Raw genomic sequence first — 25,916 nt, 5'->3', positions numbered from 1 at the left:
AACAGCAGTATGGTTTCATGCCAGGAAAGAGCACTACAGATGCGATGTTTGCTCTGAGAGTGTTGATGGAGAAGTACAGAGAATGTCAGAAGGAGTTGCATTGTGTTTTTGTAGACTTAGAGAAAGCATATGACAGGGTGCCTAGAGAGGAGTTGTGGTATTGTATGAGGAAGTCAGGAGTGTCAGAGAAGTATGTAAGAGTGGTACAGGATATGTATGAGGGTAGTGTGACAGTGGTGAGGTCTGCAGTGGGAGTGACGGATACAATTAAGGTGGAGGTGGGGTTACATCAAGGATTCGCTCTGAGCCCTTTCTTATTTGCAATGGTGATGAACAGGTTGACAGACGAGATCAGACAGGAGTCCCCATGGACTATGATGTTTGCAGATGACATTGTGATCTCTAGTGAGAGTAGGGAACAGGTGGAAGAGGAGAGATGAGATATGGCTGAGAGAAGAGAGAGAATGAAAGGTCAGCAGAAGAGACAGCAGATATATGTGTGTGAATAAGAGGAGGATAGAGAAGAATGGTGAGGATGCAAGGGTAGAGGTGGCAAAGGTGGAAGCAATCTACCTTATAGTCTGGAGAGAGTGGACCCAAATGTTGAATCTGTGCCAGCCTTTCCCAAATGTGTGTGTGTGTGTGTGTGTGTGTGTGTGTGTGTGTGTGTGTGTGTGTGTGTGTGTGTGTGTGTGTGTGTGTGTGTGTGTGATATCAGATATTCAAGTGTGTGTGTTTGTGTGTGTGTGTGTGTTTGTGATATCAGATATTCAAGTGTGTGTGTGTGTATGTGTGTGTGTGTGTGTGTGTGTGTGTGTGTGTGTGTGTGTGTGTGTGTGTGTGTGTGTGTGTGTGAAAAATCAGATATTCAAGTGTGTGTGTGTGTGTGTGTGTGTAATTCTTGGAACTGGAACACAGTGCTCCAAGGTGAGTCTTATTTGGGATCTGGAGACACAGACAGTCCAATCCCAGCAGGTTGCCTGTGTGCACTTGAGGGAAATAGTTTTTGATGCAGACAGAGAGCTGCAATTGAATAATGTTTTTAGTGACCACCTCTCACCTATGTCAGTGGTGAAGATTAAGGCTCCCTAATTACTAACCCAAGTTAAAGAGGAGCCATCACAACTGATAATAAAATATATATTGTTACCTTAATTGATAATACTCTTGTTTTTTTTTTCATAACTTCCCTCCCCAGTTGAATCTTCTTATGTAGGAATATTTCTGGCCTTTCATTTTAACACCTAACTTTGCAATGCTTTGATTTGCAGTCATCATTAATCACACCTAAATTATTTCCTCTTTTGGAAAGGTAAAAATCTTCCCTAACATCACCATGAAAGATAATTTAAACATTTTTGATACCACGGTGGTGCAGTGGTAGCGTTGTTGCCTCACAGCAAGAGGTACTCCCGTTCGATTCTCAGGTAGTGTGCGGGGAGTGTCTTCTGAGTGAAGTCTGCGTGTCCTCCCCGCGTGTCAAGTGGCGTTCCGAAAGACATGCATAAATGGGCGTGCCTTTGTTGAAGGTTGGGCGTTGAGCTGGCAACATGCACCGTGAAAATCTACTGCCAATCATTAGTGGACCGGAGTTCTACTGTGGTGACCCCTAACTAGGAAAAGCCCAAAGATAACAACAAAGATAACAACATCCAATTAAATAGTTTCAAAAACAACTCATTCCTCTCTTAACATGTACTAGAAAAAAAATCTCTCCTTTCCATTCAAATCTTCTATTTCTTGAGTGTTTGTTTTTTTGTTTTTTTTTTTGTTTGTTTTTTTTTACTGCTGCTGATGCCCTGAGTTCTCATGAATGAGAATATTGCTACTTAACAAGATTGAAATGGAAAAGGAATTTTAGTAATGTAGTTGTTACATGGTGGTTTGAAAGAAAGAATATTTGTACTCAAAGATGTAAAAACTAAGTAATGGATTATATTTTTTATACTATCAGTTGAAAAGCATACTTACAATACAGTAGAAATGGTCCCTTATTTAACAGACTGCAGATGCATAAGTTTGATATAGCTGACACTTAACAAAAACATTTCTAGTACACTAAGTATGATAATGGTGTTAGTGAAAATTCACATTGCCTTTACAAGTTTGTACATTTGTGTATGCAATTGATGAGGACAGGAGCTTAAAGTATGACATTGTTAAATGTTAGAAAGAAAGGCACAAATAATATATATATATATATATATATATATATATATATATATATATATATATATATATTATATATATATATATAGAGAGAGCTTTCTGTTTAGAATTACTGCATTCATAAACCTGTCCAGGAGAGGTTTTATTGGTTCTGTGTTTTTGTTTTTATTCATTAGGGTAATGCTGTCATTAATGAGAAGCAAAAATACATTTTTTCTAATTTGTAGTTATTTATGGAGTTACCTAACCCATATAATAATTATGCTAATGCATCTTAAACCATAGGATGTAACAGTAGTTCTCAGTTATAATATGTTACTCCCATTGCAGTTATTATTGGTAAGAGTTAGGAAGCTAGGTGCACTGTTTTATCAAACATTACTATATTTGACTTAGAAACCACTTTTTAGTAATAGAATTGGAGTCTGTGCAGTAACAATGTGAAGAAAGATAGTTTACTAGTGTTAGTGACTAGTAAAACTTCTGTTAGTGGTATATTCTGTAATATTTTAGGTTCCTGTAAGATTATAGCCTTTATAAATGTATTATCTAATGGTTATGATGTAGTGTCAGTCAGTATAATGCGTGAAAATTCATTGTATTAGTAAAAGATTGATGTATTTTTGGCAAGGACGAAAAAATGGTATGTAGGTTTGGTCACTATTAAGAAAGTATAATAAACATCCTAGTAGATTATCCAGGATTATTACTGCATTTCTATATTGCGGATTAATATTATAGTGAAGTACATTAAGACAGGAGAATATTATTGTCTGGAGAATATGTGAAGATCAGGTAAATTAGAGATTTTTCAGGCTAGAAGAATGACTTCTGAAGGTCTTGTTTGGACAAAAGCGGATAATAAAAGTGTTTTATGCTAAAATTTTGTCACATTTTGAGAATGTCTTTTCTGGTCCCTATAGGTGCTGTATTTGGTGGTTTTATTTAAGTTTTTATTTGTTACCATCTTCAGTTGGGACAGTTTTTATTTATTTATTTATTTACCACCATGTGTCTACATTAGTAAAGAAATCATGCTGTATTGCTCAACTTATAAGCAAGAGTATGACATCTAGGTCCAAGGATGTCATTGTTCCTCTGTATGCAGCCCTCATCCTGCCAGTCATTGAGTACAGCACCCCTTCAATATGTGCCTGACCTGGCATATGTAAGAACTGGAGCATCTACAGAATACAGGGAGTAAACAAAATGTCCCAAGCAGAATTCCTCAAAACTCTCTTCCTGTACTCTGTCTCCTACAAGCTGCTGAGGGTTTATCTATGCCTGGCCTGCAAAGCATCCTCTGATTCCACTCTGATGGACCTGCTGTACATCTGCAAAACAAATTGCATCAGAATTAGCCAGTCTAGCAAACAGAACCTTGCCTGCAACATAAGTAGGACATGTTGGAGGGAAAGGTATGTGTCTCAGAGACTATCCCTTCTCTGGAAGTGATTTCCCATCCATGTGAAGCAGAGTTCTTCCCCAACACAATTCAGTCATAAATTGGACCAGTGAATGGGGAACTGAACTTAACTCCTGTACTGGCACCTGTGTCTCTGATAGAGGCAGCCTGTAAATGCTTGACCACACATGCCCAAGCCTGCATATACCCCCCCTTACAATAACCCTTGGGTATCAACATTTATCAGATACGTTTTGGAAGAATGGCTTGTCTTAAAAAGGACCCTGGGGTCATTAGCTTAGTAATCCCCTATGAACAGTGTATGGTCAGCTTTAGTAAGGTGGTATAAACTTGATTAATGATTGATTGTAAAAATACATCCATTTTATTTGTTATGGATATCATTTGACATTGATACTTAAAAAAATAGATAATAGAAGTAATCCAGTATGAAATTCTACTGTTATATTAAAGATTGTGAAAGAGGATTACCTTTGCAGAGTGTTTTGTATAGTATAAGGATGTATTTTAGTGTCGGTCAAGATCCTAGACTGTAGGAACTGAAAGTCTGATTTTATTTATTTATTTTTAAATTGCGTAACATTTATGCACTACGTTATAAGATCATTAAAGAGGGACTAAAAATGTTAAGTATTAGAGTAGTAGTCACTACCTATTTCCTGACCCAGAGACTCCCCAGACTCTGGAATAGATTGCCCATACATGTCAAGCAGAGCGCCTCTTTGGCCCTCTTCAAAAAGAACCTTGATGATTGGATGGGAGAAAGGAAATTCACCCCGAGGATCACGTCAGTCACCCTGCTAGACAGGGGTCCAGAGAAGTAAATATTGTGGGAAGAAATAGCCAGGGAATTGTTATGGCTAGTTTTGTTTAGGCCCTAGGGCCAATAGCCTAGTACCAACCTATGAACCTATGAACTATATCAATATTGTTACTGAATTTGAATGCATTATTAACTGTTATACAAAAGTCATTAAAATAGCCAACAAGGGTATAATTAGTTCAGACAAAATAAATGAGCTGGTCATTGAATACTGGTAAAATCACAAAATCCTACGTTTTGATATAGTGTGTAAAGAGGATTATGACTGCAGCAGGGCAAAATACCATTTATAAGAAATTGAAAACAATTACAAAACTTACAGTCATCTTTGAATTTGAACTGGCAAGCAAGATCAAAATGACAAAGACATGCAAGCACCATCATAAACTCCTCAAGCTCATTCCCACAACCCTAGAAGATGGCACAGCTGATAATACCACATACAAAATGAAGAAAAGTGCCAAAGTTCACCAAAACCAACAAACACAGTAAAGACACTTTGGAAGGACTACACTCACTCCTTAGAACTGCAATATTATTATTCATTGAACAAATAGTCAAAATAATAAAAGCTAGTTAACAGCACATAGACATTTAATGTATCGCTGCATTTTCGTCCTATACAGTCTTCCTCAGAAGTAAGCATACCTTTACTACTACCTTCCAGTTTCCCTGGCCCCAGTATTGAAACTTAGAGCTGCTAGACTATAAGAAAAGTTTAGTTTGATGACCACTAGATAGAGTCCTAAGATATTATAATTAATAAAAAGGAAAAATCAGTTTTAGCAAGTAAGGCAGATTGAAAAATATTTTTAAGTCAGAAGATTTTAAAATTATTTATTAATAGTATATTCGGTATATTTAATATTAGTATGTTTATATTACTTTGTACGTAAATTTGATTTGAGGAAGTATGTATTTTGAGATAATGATACTATATGCTAGAATGTTTACTGTATAGTAGGAACATTATTTTATTTTATTTATTTTTATTTTACATTTGTTAACTGGGATAGTTCAACTGGATACAGGTCAATTTTCAGCGGAGGCCCGGGGAGAAAAGTTCCACATGTGGATAGATACAGAAGAGTTAACAGTAACAGTTTTTATATAATTACATATAGGTACAAGTTACACAATTATTGGAATACATACTTACTTAAAAACTTTACAATATTAATTTTCTTGCTAGAACATAAACAGTTTTAGTGGTACAAAGCTGAGTAAGGTATCATATCATTCAGTAGTACAACACATTTGAGTGAGATAGTTAATGTTTCAGACTATTTAGGACTGTTTCTACAGGTAGCCATAGAGTAAAGTGAAAGGTGAGATGGTTAGTCAGGGCTTGTACAGGGCCACAGCCAGTGAATTTTTAGGTATGTTTTGAGAGACATTTTAAATTTGGATTATAGAATGAACTACAGTACGTTCAGCAGGGAGTAGGTTCCAGATTTTACCAACAGAGTTGCAAAATAATGACTCACCTGCTATGTTTTTGGATTTAACAATTTGTACCAGCATTTTATCAGAAGAATGGAATGTTTTTAGGTTGCAGTAAGGGGTGATTATGTTTTTGAGTATGGGCATGCTTTCAGACTGATAGAGGATTTTGTGGGCTACTATTAATTGGTTATACTGGGATTTGAGAGGGTAATTCTAGCCAGCCTAGGGATCGTAGGTTAAGAGAGTGATGTGTTTTAGATGCTGAACCTGTGGCAAATCTGGCTGTTATTGTAGCAGCTATTGAGTTTATTGAGGTCAGATTTACTCAGGTTTGTATAGATTGGGAAGGCATAAAGAAGGGTTGATAGTAAATGTGTTCGGGCAATCACTGTCCTAGCAGTTGGAGTTAGGAATGACTTAATCCTGTATAAAGATCCTAGCTTTTTATTGACTGTTTTAATGGTTTTGTCAATGTGAGCATTAAACTTAAGGTTATTGTCGACAATTACACCTAATAGTTTTGTATTACCTGCTGGGGAAATTATGGTTCCATTATTATATGTTATGGTAAATGATGGTAATGGGACTTTCCAAGTGGGGGGTGAAGAGTAGCAGTTTTGTTTTATTTGAATTTAATAGGAGACCCCAGTCAGTGAGCCAGTTTTCTACTTTGTTGAAAGTATTTTGGGATACGATCTGCAGGTCTATTAGGGAGGTGCTGGAATAGATTAGGGTAGAGTCATCTACATATTGAATGCAGGTTGCTTTGGGGATGACTATATGAAGATCATTAATAAAGGTGGAAAATAGGAGAGATCCTAGTATAGACCCTTAAGGAACTCCAAGGGTGACTAGCAGTAGGGAGTATAGGCTATCCTTCCATAACACAGCTTGTTGTCTGCTACTTAGATAGGACTGAAACCAGTATATTGCCAGGCTATCTATGGCAAGAGTTTTAGTGTGCCAAGGAGAAGTTGGTGGTTTACCATATCAAATGCCCTAGATAGGTCAAGAAAGAGGGCAGAGGAGAGCATATTATTATTACAATTTTGATTTATTGTCTGAGAGAAGGATAGAAAGGATTAGGTGGTACTTTGGTGGGATCTAAATCCATGCTGAAAGGGAGCTAGGAGATTGTGCAGATTGAGGTAATGTAAGAGTTGCTTATGGATACATTTTTCCATAATTTTAGCCAGAGGTGACAGGATGGCAATGGGCAGGTAATTTGATAGGTCACTGGAGTTACCGCTTTTATGGAGAGAAATTACGTGAGAAATTTTCCAGATGGAGGGGAGATATATGCTTCCGAGATGGTTCTATTGATTAACATTGAGATGGGATATGCTATTGCATGTACAGCCTTTTGAAGGTATTCAGTGGGGAGTAGGTCTGCTGACAGGGTGGTGGGTTTCAGTTTCTTGATTAAGGATCAGTTAAGTGATGTTGGTACTGGTTGAAAGTTAAAGGAGGGGTGGGTGTTGGATATAGGGTCAATTGGGTCTAGGTTATTGGGGTCTAGCTAGTTGGCAAGGGACTGTATGGTTTTCGTAAAGAATGTGTTGAAGGTGTTGCCAATATTTTCTGGAGGTTTTTGGAGGGAAGACGTGGGGGGGGAGGTAGTAGTATTTCCTGGGTGGAGAATATTGTTTAAACTGGACCAAAAATTTTGAATTTTGTGGTCAATTTTTATGTTTATGCTGCAGGTTACAGTAACAGTTTTTTTTTTGTTTTTTTTTTTGTCTAGGACTATAGACTTTTTTGCATCATTCCTTAGCTGTTTATATATAAGTTGATCCTTTGTGGTTTTATTGGTTTTCCAAGAGGTCTAGGCTTTATTGCTGTTATGATTTTTTGTCTAGTTTCTTTAGACAGCCACGGTGCTACTTTTTTCTTGGCTCTGATGGTCCGGGTAGGTGCATGATTATCAAGGATTGTAAGAAATGTGGAGTTAAAGTATGATACTGCTTCATCTAGTGGGAGTAGTTTTAGTCTATTCCAGTTACATGTTTGATTGAGACTCTTATTGCTACTAATAGTTGTGAAACTAGGTATTTGAGGGCTATCAGTTTTTTGTCTGAGTAAATAAGTTAGGAAGTGATCACTTATTTCCTCGGGTTGGGTGCCTGCTATATACATTTGGGGGATGGTTATTTATGAGAATCCAGTCTAGTAGATTTTCTTTGTTATTGGGCTTACTAGTTCTAGTGGTCGAGGTTATGACTTGTGAGAAACCATATAGATTTATGTGGGTGGTAGGGAAGTCTGAGGAGCAGATGTTACAGTCTATATTAAAGTCTTCGAGAACAGTAGTTTCTTGTGGGCAGTTTATGGAAAAACATTGTAGAATGTCTTCAAGGGTATTAGTGTTGTTACCTGGTGGGATATAAATGCACCCAATGTTTATAGATTTGTTTTGGTTAATTTGTAGTTTTGTAATGAGTATTTCAGCTTTATCAGTTTGAGGAGCTTGTGGAGAGATGGAAATAGTTACATTGAGTGTAGTTTTATATAAAACAGCTACCCCCTTCCTTCTTTGAGGTGCAGTCCAGTTGTAATATATTATAACCTGGAGGTGTAACTTCATTGTCAGTGGTGGTTGGCTTAAGCCTGGTTTCATAAGACATAGTATATCTGGGGAGTATACTGCCATGAGTGCATGCATGCAGTGGATTTTATTATTTAGGCTTCTAATATTTAAGTGACAGATGAGAAGAGAGGTAGAGGTGTCCAAGTTTTGCAGACTAGTGGGGGTGTTATATATTGGGTTGGTTGTGTCAGGTGGGGTCTGTCCTGGGTTGGGGTGGATGTCCCCATCCATTGTGAGGTTAGTTTGTGAATTGATTATAAATTTGTGAAGTTTGAATAAGAGTTTGTAGTAGTATTTAATTCTAGGGCTAACATAACTGTCTTGATTGAGCTGCTGTGTTATTGTAGTATGGGAGTTGGAAGGGAGGGGGAGTAGTGGGTTATTAAAGTCATATGAAAGATCTGGGGTAGTGTAGGCCTGGGAGAATAAGATGTTCATATGCTGTGAGAAGATAAGTAATTATCAGCAGGGGTATAAGATAGTAGGAGGGTTTAATTTGAGAGGTGAGGTTAAGGCTTGTGGAGGCATTGAAGAGGTTTTTAACTACTGTATATAATAAAACACTTTATATAAACAGCAAAGCTTTTGGATACAATCCTTTATCAATACTAACAACTACAAAGATACCAGCTCCTTATATACAGGTCCAAACAAGTCATATGACCTGCAGCCAAAAGATCACATGACATAGTAAATTATGCACAAATATGTAAAAATAAGCAATATAAACATAACCATCAATTTAATAAAAATGATTAAAATTACATATATGTAACTAACATAATCTAGATCTACTCAGCTTAACTAAAACCGGTTTAATACTAACCATACTATTTAGACCTGGTTTTAAATCACTTACAAGTCTCAGGATCCACTCATATTCTTTAATTTCCAAATGGTTGTTTAAATCTCCACCCCTAGGGGTAGGTAGAACTGAATCAATAATCCTAAATTTAAAAGAGTGCTGCTGCCCATGTTCAGCTATATGCTTATACAATGCATTCCTTTCATAGCATCTTCTAATCTCCGATTTATGTTCAGTAATTCTATCCCTAAGCTTGCGTGTGGTTTTACCTACATAAAATGAACAACATGCCACACACGTGGCCAAATAGACCACATGGGTAGTAATACATGTCCCTGATGTCCTGAACCTGAAGATCTTTCCATTTACAGGATGCTCAAATATTTCACTTCCAAGACTATAGATGTCATCACAACAAGAACAATTATAACACTTATAAGTACCAGGCTTCACAGATGTAGATCTATATACGGTCCTATCAAAATCCTTATAACATAAAGAACTCTTAAGAGTTCTCATGTTTTTATATGCATAGCAGGGTCTGGGACCTAACATGATTTTTAGATCATCTGATGCCATCAGGACAATCCAATTATTAGATATAATCTGTCTTATAGATGGTGTCCTTAAATTATAAGTAGTCACATATCTGATGGGTACTATGGTAACATTTGCACCATCACAAGTGGTACTAGTTGCGCTTGTAACATCTTGGGATAGTACTGGCCTCAGCAACGTCTTCCTATCCTCCCTAACCCTGCTTGTATGTTCAGAAAGCAAGGAACTATTATATCCACTAAAAGTGAAGTCTTCTATCATCTCATTCAGTTGTCTTTCAAAACCAAGGTCATCATTATTAAGTCTACTAAGTCTACAAAGCTGAGATCTAACTGTGCTTCTGAAAATGTGCGGTGCATGCATGCTAGTAGCATGGGTGTATCTACCTGAGCAAACCTCTTTTCTATATACACTTGTGTATAATGAATCCCTATCTAATTTCAAATTGATGTCCAAGAATGTGACATCAGTTTCAGACACCACCATCTTAAATTTCAGAAAAGGAGACGCTAAGTTTAAATAATCCAAAAAGTTAGTAAGGTTTTCATGCGTGCCTTGCCATACCAAGAGACAATCATCTACAAATCGTTGAAAGAATCTAATATTATTTCTAAATGGATTCACATCACTAAACATATGTGTCCTTTCCCATTGATAAAGTATCAGATTGGCGTAGGTGTTGGCTACGGAGGTACCCATAGCCACACCTGTAAGTTGCAAATAAGTAGACCCATTAAATAGAAAAACATTATTTCTTAATATGACATCCATAAGACTACAAATAATCTCGACTTTACTAAAGTTGCCAATAGTTTGTGATAACAGAAAATTCCTCAACAACTCAATTCCGATGTCATTGGGAATCACAGTGAAGAGCGACACAATGTCTAGAGTAACCAGATAATACTTGTTAATAGCTAGTGACTCCTTCTCCATATTATACCAAACCCTTAACTTCTGCAACAGGTCAAAACTATCTTTCAAAATAGAATCACACATACTCAAATAAGGGAGTAGTTGCCCATGTAAGTATACAGAAATGGGCTCTGTCACCCAACCTGCCCCTGAAACAATTGGTCTCATGGGTGGATCTATCATAGACTTGTGAATCTTAGGGATACCGTAAAGCTGTGGTATTATTGGACATGGAACGGTAAGATAGTTAAATAAATCCAAATCTATGTCACCATTTAACTGTAACTCATATATAACCATGTTAACATATGTAATACATTTCTTTACATCTATATTAGTAATACATTTAAAAGCATCAGTATCCTGAAGTAACAGGGACATAGACAACATATAATCAACTCGATCCATGAGCACAACAATGCCCCCTTTGTCCGCTTGTTTTATAATTATATCCTTAGATAACTGTAGATCTTTAAACGCCTTAAACTCCTCATAAGTTAGGTTAAAACTTTTCTTTTTAACAGATGTATTAAATAACTCTCTAATCTGGAGTTCACACAAGTCATGAAATGCTTTAACTACTGGAGTACTAGCAGGTACGAACGTACTTCTGCACCTGTAACAACCCTCAGTAGCATTAGAGTCACCAAACAACAGTCTTAAGTTCAATAGTCTGGTAAAGATCTTTAAATCAGTAAGGGCAGAAACTAGGTCTTCCCCACAAGAGGGGATAAAGTTAAGCCCTTTAGATAATACCGAGTATTTGGCCACGTGTGTGGCATGTTGTTCATTTTATGTAGGTAAAACCACACGCAAGCTTAGGGATAGAATTACTGAACATAAATCGGAGATTAGAAGATGCTATGAAAGGAATGCATTGTATAAGCATATAGCTTTACATGGGCAGCAGCACTCTTTTAAATTTAGGATTATTGACTCAGTTCTACCTACCCCTAGGAGTGGAGATTTAAACAACCATTTGGAAATTAAAGAATATGAGTGGATCCTGAGACTTGTAAGTGATTTAAAACCAGGTCTAAATAGTATGGTTAGTATTAAACCGGTTTTAGTTAAGCTGAGTAGATCTAGATTATGTTAGTTACATATATGTAATTTTAATTATTTTTATTAAATTGATGGTTATGTTTATATTGCTTATTTTTACATAGTTGTGCATAATTTACTATGTCATGTGATCTTTTGGCTGCAGGTCATATGACTTGTTTAGACCTGTATATAAGGAGCTTGTATCTTTGTAGTTGTTAGTATTGATAAAGGATTGTATCCGAAAGCTTTGCTGTTTATATAAAGTGTTTTATTATATACAGTGGTTTCCTGCCTAGTTTTTCTGACTTGACCTAGTTCTGGCGCTTTGTACTTCGAGAGGTTTTTAACTAACAATTATTTAAAAAATTATTTTCATTGGTCATTCAGAATTACTTTTGCTATAAATGGAAGTTAGTGGTAAAGGTATGCTTACATCTGAGGAAATCTGTATATAGGATGAAAATGCAGTGATCCTTTAAGTGTTTATGTGCTTTTAGCTCATTTTTATTATTTTGACAGCTGATAATACATTAAAGGGAGCAAAAGTTAGTTAGCTAACCCAGTGCTCATGCAGTTAATTATAACTGTGGCATCAACAAAGCTGACAAACTTTTATAATAACATTGTGCTAAATAAGTAACAAATTCATTCAAAAAATCTATGAAAACGAATTATTACAGACCATATAAGCAAGTGTTAAGCTGACATGGTCATAGAAATCAGCAGAATTTGTTAAAATGTGCATCTGAGCAGGAAGCCACGTTACTTATTATCAGTTATGTAGATCCATATTTTATATATTAGTCTATAGCTGTAAAATATATATGTTACTTCTGCTGTTATATTAACACTGTATCTACATGTGGTTTATGCATTTTATGCTCTCCGTTGTAAATATATGTATTCCATACATTTTTGTGAATGTAAATAGATAGAATTTTGTATTCAGGCTGTCTACTTAAAGTGCTAATCTGTGTATAAAGCAATTAGGAAGATTCCACAGCAGAAATCATTTCATAACAGAAAACAATCTGTTGTTTCCCTAGCACCCTTAATACATGTCCCCAGCAAATATAGACTCACACTCACATGTATGTATAGGCAGGTGATATAGATAACATGATTATTTTATACAGTGAATGAGGTGGAAAAGATATCACACATATGCCAAACTGATTTAGCTAACTAATATCATATTGATCACTGCTGCAATTGCCTTAGCTATATGGTGTATATCTTGCATTAGATATAACAGTTGGACAGTTTCCTAAGCTTTTGGGTACCTCCCAAGTGCCCAAACCATCAATTAGCTCAAGTTGAACTAAATAAAAAGACAGATTTGGGCACCACGTCCTTCAAAGCTTTCCTGCTGTCAGGCAATATGCTCCTCTGAGGCTTTTGAGGATCGATGATCAGCTTGTGTTGTTCCTTAGCTGGGCAGATAAATTCACTTTGGGGAAAACATTTTGATTTTAAAGAATTCTGTTTAGTAATACTTTCCTGTTCAAGAAAGTTATGTTTAAGCTTGGAGTTTGTGTTTTAATGAACTGTCATGAGACTGTCTTGTACTTTTAAACAGGAGTTCACTTTTTTCTTTTCAGTCTACAAGTTGTTTAAAGTAATTGTAAACCATTTTTCTGTGGAAAATTTGTGTTTATTTTACTTTTGGGGGCTGGAAATGTGTTTTAAAGTGCTTTTTACTGTGTTTTTGTATGGAAAAGTTGACAAAGACTTTTAATTTTTAACAGCTTTTCCTGCTTGTTTTCCCTGGGAAAGACGCACCATTTTGGCTTGACCATGGATCAAACTATCGGTCCCACAGTCAGACCTCCTTCCTGCCACAAAAGCAAAGAGGTAAACAAATAACCTTTGCCACCACAGCAGGCTAGCAGTTTGTCTCAGCTGTTTCACACATACATACACTATCTATCTATATATATATATATATATATATATATATATATATATATATATATATATATATATATATACATACAGTGGATATAAAAAGTTTACACTCCCCTGTTAGAATGTCAGGTTTTGTGATATAAAAAATTAGATCACAATAAATCATTTCAAAACTTTTCCCACCTTTAATGTGACCTATAACCTGTAGAATTCAATTAAAAAACAAGCAAATCTGATAGGGGAGAAAATATAAAAAATAAAAAACATACAATACGCTGGTTGCATAGGTGTGCACACCCTTAAACTAATACTTTATTGTGTGTGCACACCCTTAAACTAATACTTTGTTGAAGTACCTTTTGATTTAATTGCAGTATTCAGTCTTCTTGGGGAGGAGTCTATCAGCATGGCACATCTTAACTGGACAATATTTGCCCACTCTTCTTGCAAAACTGCTCTAAATCTGACAGATTGTGAGGGCATCTCTTGCGTACAGCCCTCTTCAGCGCACCCCACAGATTTTCTATTGGACTCAGGTCTGGGCTCTGGCTGGGCCATTCCAAAACTTTATTTTTCTTCTGGTGAAGCCATTCTTTTGTTGATTTGGATGTATGCTTGGGGTCATTGTTGTGTTAAAAGGTGAAATTCCTCTTCATCTTCAGCTTTCTAGCAGACACCTGAAGGTTTTGGGCCAAAAGTGACTGGTATTTAGAACTGTTCATAATTCCCTCCACCTTGACTAAAGCCCCAGTTCCAACTGTAAAAAAGCAGCCCCAACACATGATACTGTCACCACCATGCTTCACCATGGGGATGGCGTTCTTTTGGTGATGCAAAGTGTTGTTTTTGTGACAAATGTACCTTTTGGAATTGTGGCCAAAATGATCAACATTGGTCTCATCAGACCATAACACATTTTTCCACATGATTTTGGGAGTCTTGATGTTTTGTTTTGCAAATTTTAACTGGGCATGGATGTTTTTCTGTGTAAGAAAAGGCTTCTGTCTTGCAGCACTACCCCATAATCCAGACATATGAAGAATATGGGAGATTGCTGTCATATGTAGTACATAACCAGTACTTGCCAGAAATTCTTACACCTCCTTCAATGTTGCTGTAGGTCTCTTGCCAGCCTCTCTGACCAGTTTGTGTCTTGTCTTTTCTTCACTTTTGGAGGGACATCCAGTTCATTGAAATGTCACTGTTGTCCCACATTTTCTTTACTTTTTGATGACTGTGTTCACTGTGTTCTATGGCATGTCCAATGCTGTGGAAATTTTTTTCACCTTTCTCCTGACTGATACCTTTCAACAATGAGATCCCTTTGTGACTTTGTAAGCTCTCTGTGAACCATGGCTTTTGCAGTAGCAGGCAACTGAGTAAATGTCAAGAAAATTGTACTAGGACAGCTGATCTTTAGTTGGGATTAATCAGAGCCTCTTTAATTGATGGCAGGTGTGTACCCAAGAAGACTGAATGTTGTAATAAAATCAAAAGGTTCTTCAACAAAGTATTAGTTTAAGGGTGTGCATGCACAACAAAGTATTAGATTATGCAACCAGCGAATTGTACATTTTTTATTTTTATATTTTTTCCCCTAACAGATTTGTTTGTTTGTTTTTCAATCGAATTGTACAGGTTATAGTTCACATTAAAGGTGGGAAAAGTTTTGAAATGATTTATTGTGGTCTCATTTTTTTGTATCACAAAAACCTGGCATTTTAACAGGGGTGTGTAATCTTTTTATATCCACTGTATAATATATATATATATATATATATATATATATATATATATATATATATATATATATATATATATATATATATATATATATATATATATATATATATATATAAAATATACACACACACTGTTGTATGTGTATCCTCATTTTCAGCCCATTTTTTTCCCATTTTCTACATAGTCGCTATGTCATGTTAACTGTCACCATCTTTTTCAATTCCATGCCACACTCCTACCTTCTTTGACACTCATGCCTGACTGTTGCAGATGTTCTCTCACACAATCCATCCACCTGTTTGCTAGATGCCCTTGTTTCCTCCTACCTTCTTCCTGCCTGTTCCAAATCTTCTTCACCAGATTTTCTTCTGCTTTTTTGCACGTGTCCAAACTGTAATCTGTTCTCTTTGATCTTTTCTTCAAATGGAGTTAGTTTGATTTCTGCTCTTATGTCCTCATGTCTTCAGCTGCTCTACACTGTGCATCTTACCACCCTTCTCAGACACTTCATTTCCATCACCTCTAGCTTTCTCATCTGCTATGCCTTTACTGCCCAGGTTTCTGTACCATACCATAGTACTGGTCACACCACTGTCTGGTACACCTTACTTTTTAGCTTCTTTAGCATTCTTCTGTCATACAATACAACTGATACTCTATGCAAGTTGGTTACAGCTCCTCTGACTCTAGCTTTGACCTCTCTATTCAGACTTCCCTTTCTCTTAACGACCCCTCGCAGATACATGAAGCTATTAACCTGTTCCACTATATTCCCTTCTATCTCAGTTCTCAGCTTCTTCTGATTTCCACAATTTGCTGCAATTACCGCTGTCTTATCTGGCCTTAGTTTCATCCCATGTGCCTTCAGTTTTGCTTTCCACTTCCCTACCCTTTGCAAAAGTTCTTGCTCAAAGTCTGCCTGTGATGCCACATTGTCTGCATACAGCAACTTTGTTATTCGGGCCCCTCTGACCTGTTTGCTAATGTAGTCTGTCACCAGTATGAACAGCAGTAGGCTCAGAGCTGAACCTTGGTGCACACTAACTCCCAATGGGAACCTCTCTGTGAGAATGAACACAGTTCATACTTGACTCATTGGGTCATTGTACATAGCTGCACTAATTCTACCAATGTTTCTGGGAGTTTGAACAATTGCAGTACTGCCCAAATCAGCTTTCTTTGGACCTTGTCATATGATTTCTCCAAGTCTTGAAATGCCCAGTTGGACTCTTTCCTCATCTCTATCTTCTTCTCATCTAACTGTCTCATTGCATATATCTGGCCAGTTGTGCTGCATCCTGATCTGAATCCAAACTGCTCATCTCCCATCTTACTTTTTATTACTCCAAGTAACCATTTATCAGTCACCATTGCCAGAACGCTCATGAAATGTGACAGGAGTTTGATGCCTCTGTACTGCCCACTGTTGTGGATGCCCCTTTTTTTATTGTACACTGTCATGAGTATGCTTATTCTCCAGTCATCTGGGATACACCTTTCTCTCCACACTGCTATGAACACTCTCAGGGTCCATTTCTCCCCATCTCAGTCAGCATCTTTATGTTATCTGCTGTGACCTCATCTGAGCTTGCTACTTTTCCTGACTCATTTTCCTTCATTCTTTCTTCTTCTAGGGTGGGCTTGTCTTCTTCTCTCATTATAGACTGTGTCTGGGGCACTACAGCTTCTCTGGGATTTCCTTCATTCAGAAGCTGCTAGAAGTACTCTTTCCATCTGACTGTGATGTCCTGTGGATTGTGAACAGTTTGATGCCGGCATCCCTTATGAAAGATGTCTGACTATCTTCTTTATCTTTCTGTCTTTGCCTTGCAACCTGATATAATTTCTTTATGCCACATACTGAGTCACTTTCTAGAAGCTGGTAGAGTGCCTCCAATGTCTTGGTCTTTGTTATTGCAATTCCTTCCTTTCTTAGCTTCTTTGTTAGCCAACCAATATTCTTTCCTGTCTGGTCAGACTTTTCTATCTCCCACTTTTTCCTGCACTCCTTTTCATGACTTCCTGGACTTCTGCATTTCACCACCAGCTTTCCATATATAACTTATTTCCATACCTGGATCAGCCACACATTTGTTCCGTAGTTTTCACGTATGCTGTTTTGAGGTGCTGCCAGTCTTCTTCAACTCAATCTATTTCCTGCTCTTCTTGGGGGTGCTGGAGCCCTGAGTAATTCTTTTAAAATAAAAACAAAAGAATATCTCAAAAACAACTGGCTCTGCCCAAATAGTCCTCCCAGATAATTCTTCTCTCCTAGTACTTGACAACTCTCTTCATCACCTTAAACAGCTCAACCTATTTCTCCAGTGAGGTGAAATGTTTGATATGCTCTCTAATAGATTCATAAGTACCTCAGTGCTCAAATATCTCTGTATTATACCATGATCTATGTGACTATGTAAGTTTAATTCATTTTTGTTAATATATGTTCCTTCAATTTGGTTTGATTTCTGATAGTTTTAAAATACTCAGTCATCAATTTATCTGTAGTTGATATGCTCTATGTCCGCTATCAAAATTATTTTACTTAGTTACCTTTATTAATATATGATTATTAATGTATAATTCTGTATCTTACTAATTGTATATTTCTGTTTGTGGAGCTTTTATCCCTGGGTCTCCACTGAAAATGGGCTACTGGCCTAGTCGGACACTACCCAGTTACCAATGTAAATAAATAAATAATTCCTTGGACTGCTGCACTTTCTCTCCAGTCAACTTCCAGGTCTTCAGCCTGGTCTCTGTTGACCTTAGAACCTGTTCTGACCACTGCTTGCAGCTGATTGTGGCAACCAGTGCTTTATGCTGTGGGCTGACTATTTCACTGGGGAAGACTTTGCAATCACTGATTTTACCCCAGTGATCTTTCCTTACTAGAAGGAAGTCTACCTGACTTGTATGCTAGCCAATCTTGTATGTAATCTTGTCACTGTCTCTCTTTCTGAACCATGTGTTGGCTACTATCAAGCCATTTGCCAGACAGAAATCTAGAATGGTGTCTCCTTCTCTTTTCCTGTTGTCCCACACATGTGGACCCAGGCAGTCCTCATATCCTGTTCTGTCTAGTCTCTATATGTGCATTCAAGTCAACTATTATCAGTGCCCATTCATTCATGTTGTCCAGCTTTATCTAGTAGGTCCTGCAACTATTGTCTAAATGCACTCTTTTCCTCACTATCACAACCTTGCTGTGGGGCACAGGCTGAGTTTATGAATATTGCCATATCTTTACAGTGGAGTCTGATTGCCATGAGTTTGTCACTAATTCTGATGAGATCCCCACTGCCTTCTGAAGCCTTTCTCAGCACAATTCCCATACCATTTCTTGCCTGTCCTTCTCCTGAGTAGTAGACTCTGGACCCAGAGGCAAGTGGCTTTGCTGCACTGCTCTTCCATCTTGTCTCTTGGATGCATAGGGTGTCCAGCCTCCTCCGTATCATCATGTCATCCACTTTCAATCTGCATCTTGTCAGTGAACTTACATTGAGTGTAACAATTCTTGTTCATGTTTGGCATTTTGATTAGTTTTATATCCAGCTTTTGCTCAACAGAGCTTTCCCAGATAACCCAGGCTGTGCAATTGGATACTGGCTGGCAGGTAGCTTATTGATCCAGGGCAACTGGACTTTTATGGTAGGCACACACAGGCCAATAAGTGCCCATGCACTCCCCCCACCATTAGCATGAGTCCCTGGCTTAGGTCAGAGCTGGCTGATTCCTCAACCCACTTATCACTGGCAAATACCGATGCCCCTTTGGAGACATTAGTCAACATGACCAAATCATTTAGAACTATATTTTACACCATCTATACATTTATGTGTATGTGATATATATAGATATACAGAGAAAGATCTACTTAATAGTGATATTACTTAACGTCAAACTACATATTGTCAAGACAATATGATTGATGTTTTGAAACATTGAAAAATATAGAGCTACTAGAAATGGTGGTTTTACAGGGGGGCAAGTCCCTCCAGTTAATTATATATATATATATATTCCAACTCCAAGATGACACTATAGTGGGGGAAAGGGCAAATTCCCCAGTTCCCACTGCACCATAATCACAGTACAAACAGGTCAATGTTTTAAAACATCGATCATATGGTCCCGACCATATGCAGTTCAATGTTCTAAGCATCGTATATATGTATATATATATATATATATATATATATATATATATATATATATATATATATATATGTGTGTGTGTGTGTGTGTGTGTGTATGTGTGTGAGTGTGCATGTGCGTGTGTGTATAGAGAGACAGTGTATGTGTATGTAACCATAATCATAGTTGTTAGAGTATGCTCAACAATATACTAAGGTTGAAAGTAACTTTGCTACAGATATGCAACATAAATAAGGTATAAGATAAAGTTTGCTTAAATGTAGAAATAGAGTTTAGCAATATGTGATTAGCATCCATACTAAATGACTGTGACTTGGAAAATAAGAAATCTGCTGAATGGACATCTTTCCTTACAGACTTAAAAACAGGATGTATGCATTTCATTGTCAGTGAGAGCAAAAATGTAAAATCTGCTTTTTTAAAAACGCTGTTACAATGTGTTTCCTCAAAAAACATTCTTTTCTGCACTTATCAGCGTTTGTACAAGAACAGATGTTCTTATACAAAGATCCAAATAGAATACTAAAGACAAAAACAGCATGTTCATACTGTCAGAAAAGCTGGCCTCTTATAAATTCAACAAAATGTGACAGGACATTGTTAAATAAGGAAGCTTAAAAATAATATTATTAAGTCAGCATTTGCGTCAGCATCTGCAACAATCAGTATCATTTCTACAGGATGAGCAATTCCCTAAAATAGAATATCAACAGGAAATGTATATGTGTGTGCATGACTAAAATTGTATATAAAGATCTGTATTAATCCAGTTATGTTAGGGGTATTGGTAGGGACACATTTGTCCTGAAGTAAATGTTATAACATCCATGCTGATTGAAAAGTAAAGTAGAACAATAACTAAAAGCTGTAACATTAGTACGTGTGGTTTGTTATAAAAAACTATTTGTTACTGCTCTGAGTTGGGTGCTGTAAAGTATATTCCTTTATCAGTGTACATTCTGCAAGCTTCTGTGTGCAACAAGACTGTAAATACAACTATAACCAGACTTTGATTTCAGCAGGATCCAGCCAGCAAGACTGAGTGTCTTAAGAAGACTTCAAATCCATCACAGTAAGCAACACCATATAATTTTTCAATGGTGAGCCAGCCTGCATTGCGCAAAAAGAAGGAAGTACAGGGGGTGTTTCCAAAAAGAGAGCAAAAGAATTTACAAGAAAAGTCAGAAAATCAGGATTCTGCACAAAAACCTTACAATACTGGTAAAGACAGTTATAAGAGCCATCAATATACTGGAAAAGGGGAAATATGCCCTGTAGATTTTCAAACAGTTTTGTCTGTAAATCTGAAACATTTGATAGAACAGGCAGAAGGAATAGCTAGGCAAAAGTTAAAAAAAAGAGATTGAAAAACCTAAATATGTAGATCATTCAGACACAGAGGAAGATGGCAAGCAAAACCATGAGGTGTGTCATATTGCATTTGATAATAAAGGAGAGGATGAGTGGATTTCCTTACAACAGGGATGTGCCGCCCTACTCTGGTATCTTTCCTGACTACCTTTAAAAATGGTCAAGATGGACGACCACTGATTGATATTTGGGTAGAGGGGTCACTGTGGAAAAATGTCTTAATAGACACAGGAGCAGCAGTATCTGTCACAAACAGACAGTAACCAGCAAATCCTATAAAAATGGTTTGCATTTCAGCATTTAATGGCACAGGATGCTATGCAGTGAGTAGCCAAAATGTGGACATAAAGTTTAGTCAAGAGGGACAGACATGGAAAGGTGCATTTTTAATGCATCCATCTTGCTCAAATACCATTATTGGTATAGACATTCTAGGGCCTTTGGGCATAGTAATTGATTTACCTAATGAAATTCTGTGGATGGGAGACAAACGACAAAGAGAGGAAGAGCAAAGTACAGGTTGCTATGCAATCTCTCTACCTGAAAAAACTGAAAAACCTACAGGCTATGTAAATACAGACAGTGAGGATGTATGGAAGCATTTACAACAATTCCCAAATCTGTGGTCCAAGGGTCCCAGTGATTGTGGGAAACTAGAAATCCCAGTAGGGGTAGGAAGTGACTATATACCACCTTTTCAAAAACAATATCCTATTCCTAAGGAAGCAGAAGAACATATGGAAAAATGTATTTTAGAATGGGAAAAAGAAGGGATTATACAAAAGGGCAACAGTCCTACAAATTCACCAATCTGGCCAGTTAAGAAAAAAGATGGTAGTTATCATCTTGTTACTGATTTACGGAAGGTTAATCAATTACTACTCCTAGAGCACATTCGATTCTAGGAGTCCCAGAGTTGGCTGCACATATTAAGCCACAAAGTAAGTGGTTTACAGTAATAGATTTAGCAAATGGCTTTTTTTGCAGTACCACTCAGGAAGAAAGATTGGCCAAGATTTGCCTTTACATTTAAAAACCAGCAATATGTCATGACAAGGTTACCACAAGAGTTTCAAAATAGTCCAGTTATTTTTCATCAGACAGTAGGATCCATTCTACAACATTTGGGAAAGGATGATTCAGTAATACATTACATTGATGATATTTTAATTCAATTAGAAACAGTAGATGAGCATGTACGGCTTCTTAAGAGAGTTTTTCATACTCTACAGCAAGCAGGGTTTAAGGTTAAAAATGAAAAAATCAGTTTATGTCTCAAGAAGTTAAGTTTCTAAGTACTGTTATAAAACCAACATGAAGGTCTCCTTGCCCTATATGTGTACAAGGTATTTTACAAATAGAAAAGCCACTGACTATAGCAGACTTACATAAATTCATGGGAATCATGAATTACAATAGGGAATTTATAGAGGATTATGTAGCCGTGGCTGCTCCCCTATACAAAATGTTACAGGAACAAACAAACTCCACCTTTTTAGAGTAGGGATCTCATGAAGAGGAGGTATTTTCACAAATAAAAGTAAAACTAGCACAAGCTACAAAATTAATAGCACCGACACCATGGTTACCATTTGTGCTACAAGCAGCAGCATGGAAAAACACTGTCTGTGGTACTACTACAGGAATGGCCACATGGTAGCGACAACAGAATGGAAAAAACATTACGCCCAGTCACTTTCTTTAGCAGGAAGATGACTCCACTGGAACTGGGCTACCATCCATGTATACAGCAATTATTAGCCATTTACTGGAGTATTAAACAAACTGAATATTTGACCGCATTTTCCAGCATTATAGTACAAACAACACATCAAGCAGTAAAAGCTCTGATAGACAATTTTGAAATGAATAAAATTACAGATGGTATTAGTCAGGCAGTCCTTGCAAAATTTATGGCACTTTTTGGAATGAAAACTGTTACTATACAGACAGGGGACAAATACTATTTGTCAAACCACATGGGATATGAAGGAAAACAGCATAACTGTTTAGAAAAGATAATGTCACCTGATGTGCAATTTTTAGCATCTGATTTTGATCACTTTAAGCCATCCATCTTTGTGGATGGAGCATGATATTGGGACCAAGGCAGATACTGGACAGGATTTGCCATAGTTCCAGAGAATCCACAGCTGGGTTCTGCTGAACTAATCAAGTTACCAGGGCATATGTCAGCTCAAAGAGCTGAACTGGAGGCAGTACTGTATGTGCTAAAGTATTACAATCCTGTTAACATTTTTTCAGATAGTGCTTATGTAGTAAATTCTTTAAAAGTAAAAGCACATCAAAAGCCAACCGGTGAAACTTACAGGTTAAATGTGTTAGCTGATACTTTGGCAAAACAAGCAGCACAAAATGGAAAATAACTTCCAGAATATGAGTATGCCAGTGTAGAAGTTAGTGTCTTAAAAAAATTAGATGGAGTCAATAGAAAAAGACCTTGTAAATATACAAAAACAACAGGGCTTAAAAGAAGAAACTGATCAATGCAGATTAGCAGGTATACCACCAAAGGAGTACTATGCATACACCACCTCCAAAGGGTTACAGTTGCCATATGTACCATCTCAGTTGGCACGCCAGTTGGTCAAGTTAAATCACCAAATACTGGGCCATATAGGAACTGATAAGTTATGGGCAGTTGTAAAAGAAAAGTATTGGAACCCAAATTTAAAAAAGATCTGCAAACTGATTGTAGAAGAATGTTTAATCTGTCTGTAGGTGAATGCTAAAAGCAAAAGGCCTCAGTTACATCGAGTACAGCCAGCGGATGGGCCATGGTATGCAGTTCAAATAGATTATGCAGGTCCATTACCAACAACAAAGGGAGGTTGCAGGTATCTGCTAGTAGTAGTGGACGTCTTTTCAAAATGGGTAGAAACAATTCCTACCAAAACCATGACAGCAAAGGCAACAGCAGAAGCCTTATGGAAAAATATTTTCTGTCATTGGGGATGGCCACGGGTCATAGAGTCAGACAATGGCCCACAGTTTATTAGTGATCTCATTAAACAAATGTGCAATTTCTTAGGCATACAGCAAAGGTTTCATGTACCATACCATCCACAATCTAATGGCATTGTAGAACATATGAATCAGACGTTAAAAGAACGTCTAAAAAAGGCATGCTTGGAAAAGGGCAATACATGGGTACATCATCTGCCTGGTATTTTAATGGGTATTTGAGCAGCACCAAACAGCAAAACAGGTATTTCCTCATATGAAATAATGGCAGGCCACAAAATGCCCACACAATTACCATTTGACCCAGATTTACCTAATGGTAGGCCCATGCTAGAAATCAGCAAACATCAGGAATGGCTAACACAACATACTAGTATATGTGACTATAATGCAAGGGAGCAAGTGTTCCATCTATGGAAAAAGTTGCCAATATTACCAGCTACAGAAAACCTTCCCTGTGGAACCAAAGTATTGGTAAAAACATTCCAAATGGAAGGACCATGGGCTAGCAATTGGCAAGGCCCTTTTGAAGTAGTGGAACAAATTGGACCATTAGTGTACAAAATCAAAGGAAAAAAGAAAAACAGAACAATGTTGGTACATAAAGATAAACTAAGAATGATCAAAAATAGTGAGCAATGTAAATCTGATTAAATGTATTCTCTTGTAGGTTTCCATCAGAGAAAACCATAATGAAATTGACATGGTTTAAAGTGCATCCTTTTGGAAATCCAGTTTCGGATGACCAAATACAAAATGATTCAACAATGGAATTTCTATTTAAAGGATGTTTTTTTTAAATCGATAATAGCTATCATACTAACTTTTATTGTATTGCTTAGTATTAAATTATACTTACAACCTGTTAATCAAACTGAAAAGTTACATAAGAGAGAAAGTAAAGAAATGTGGAAAAATGAACAAGATTGGTCACCATCTTTTAACACTTTTTTGGCAAGACAATGTTGGTATGCAAAAAGCATGAATGTTTCTAATTGTTGGGTATGTAGTTTAATACCAAAAATAATAGGGGTAATGCCTCTAATACCTATTCCACTAAATTCTATTAGTAGTTGGAGGGTATTAAAAAAATGAAACAAGAAATTAAGTCATAAATATACAATTAGGTAAAGCAAGAGAGAGTTATCTGCAATAGTGCAGAGGATCACATGTTTTCAACAAAATGGAACTGTTCCAGTGGGTAATAGCAATTGTATTCAAACAATTGAAATGATAAAGTTTCACAACCACATACCAGTTAATACCAATTAAGGGTCAGTTCATATTAAGTGACACAGCAGTATTTCATTTTTCACAAAATGATAAAAATGAGTGTAAAACCAATATTACATGTTGGCAAAGTAAAACAGATACAAACTTTACAGTTTAACATGATAAAACTCCTACTATGGGGCAAGTAAATGGCCGTCTGGTAAATAGCAGTGCTGTTCTATCAGATGGGTTATATTACATCTGGGGTAAATATGCTTATAAATGGTTACCAAAGGGATGGGATGGCAGCTGTTATATAGGATTAGTGGTACCAGCAATGCATCATGTAAAAGTGTTACCAAAAGGAAGCAATAGAAATGCAAAAAAGAAAAGGGATATATTACTTGTGATTGAAAGTCCAGAAAACCCAGTAGACACCTTAGATACATCACGTATATATAATCAAAGTCTTGATTATATTAAATTAAAAGATATGGATTTAGGAGATGATGTAATCTCTGGAGCAGGTATTTTCCCTTAGTACGGGGCTGCGAAAGCCATCTGGGAGCTGAGAAAATTATCGAAACTAGTTGAGGTATCGGCAAATGCCACTTTCAATGCAGTCCTTGACATTAATGTCAAAATGACAGCTATATGAACTATGGTTTTGCAAAATCGAATGGCATTAGATTACATATTAGCATCCCAAGGGGGTATATGTGCTTTAATAGGAGAACAATGTTGTACATTTATTCCAGACAAA

This window comes from Protopterus annectens, chromosome 2.part1, assembly GCF_019279795.1.
Source record: "Protopterus annectens isolate FY-2018-M chromosome 2.part1, PAN1.0, whole genome shotgun sequence".
In the NCBI taxonomy this organism is placed as follows: Eukaryota; Metazoa; Chordata; order Ceratodontiformes; family Protopteridae; genus Protopterus; species Protopterus annectens.
The sequence above is the reverse complement of the archived record's forward strand: the minus strand, read 5'-3'. Positions refer to the sequence as shown.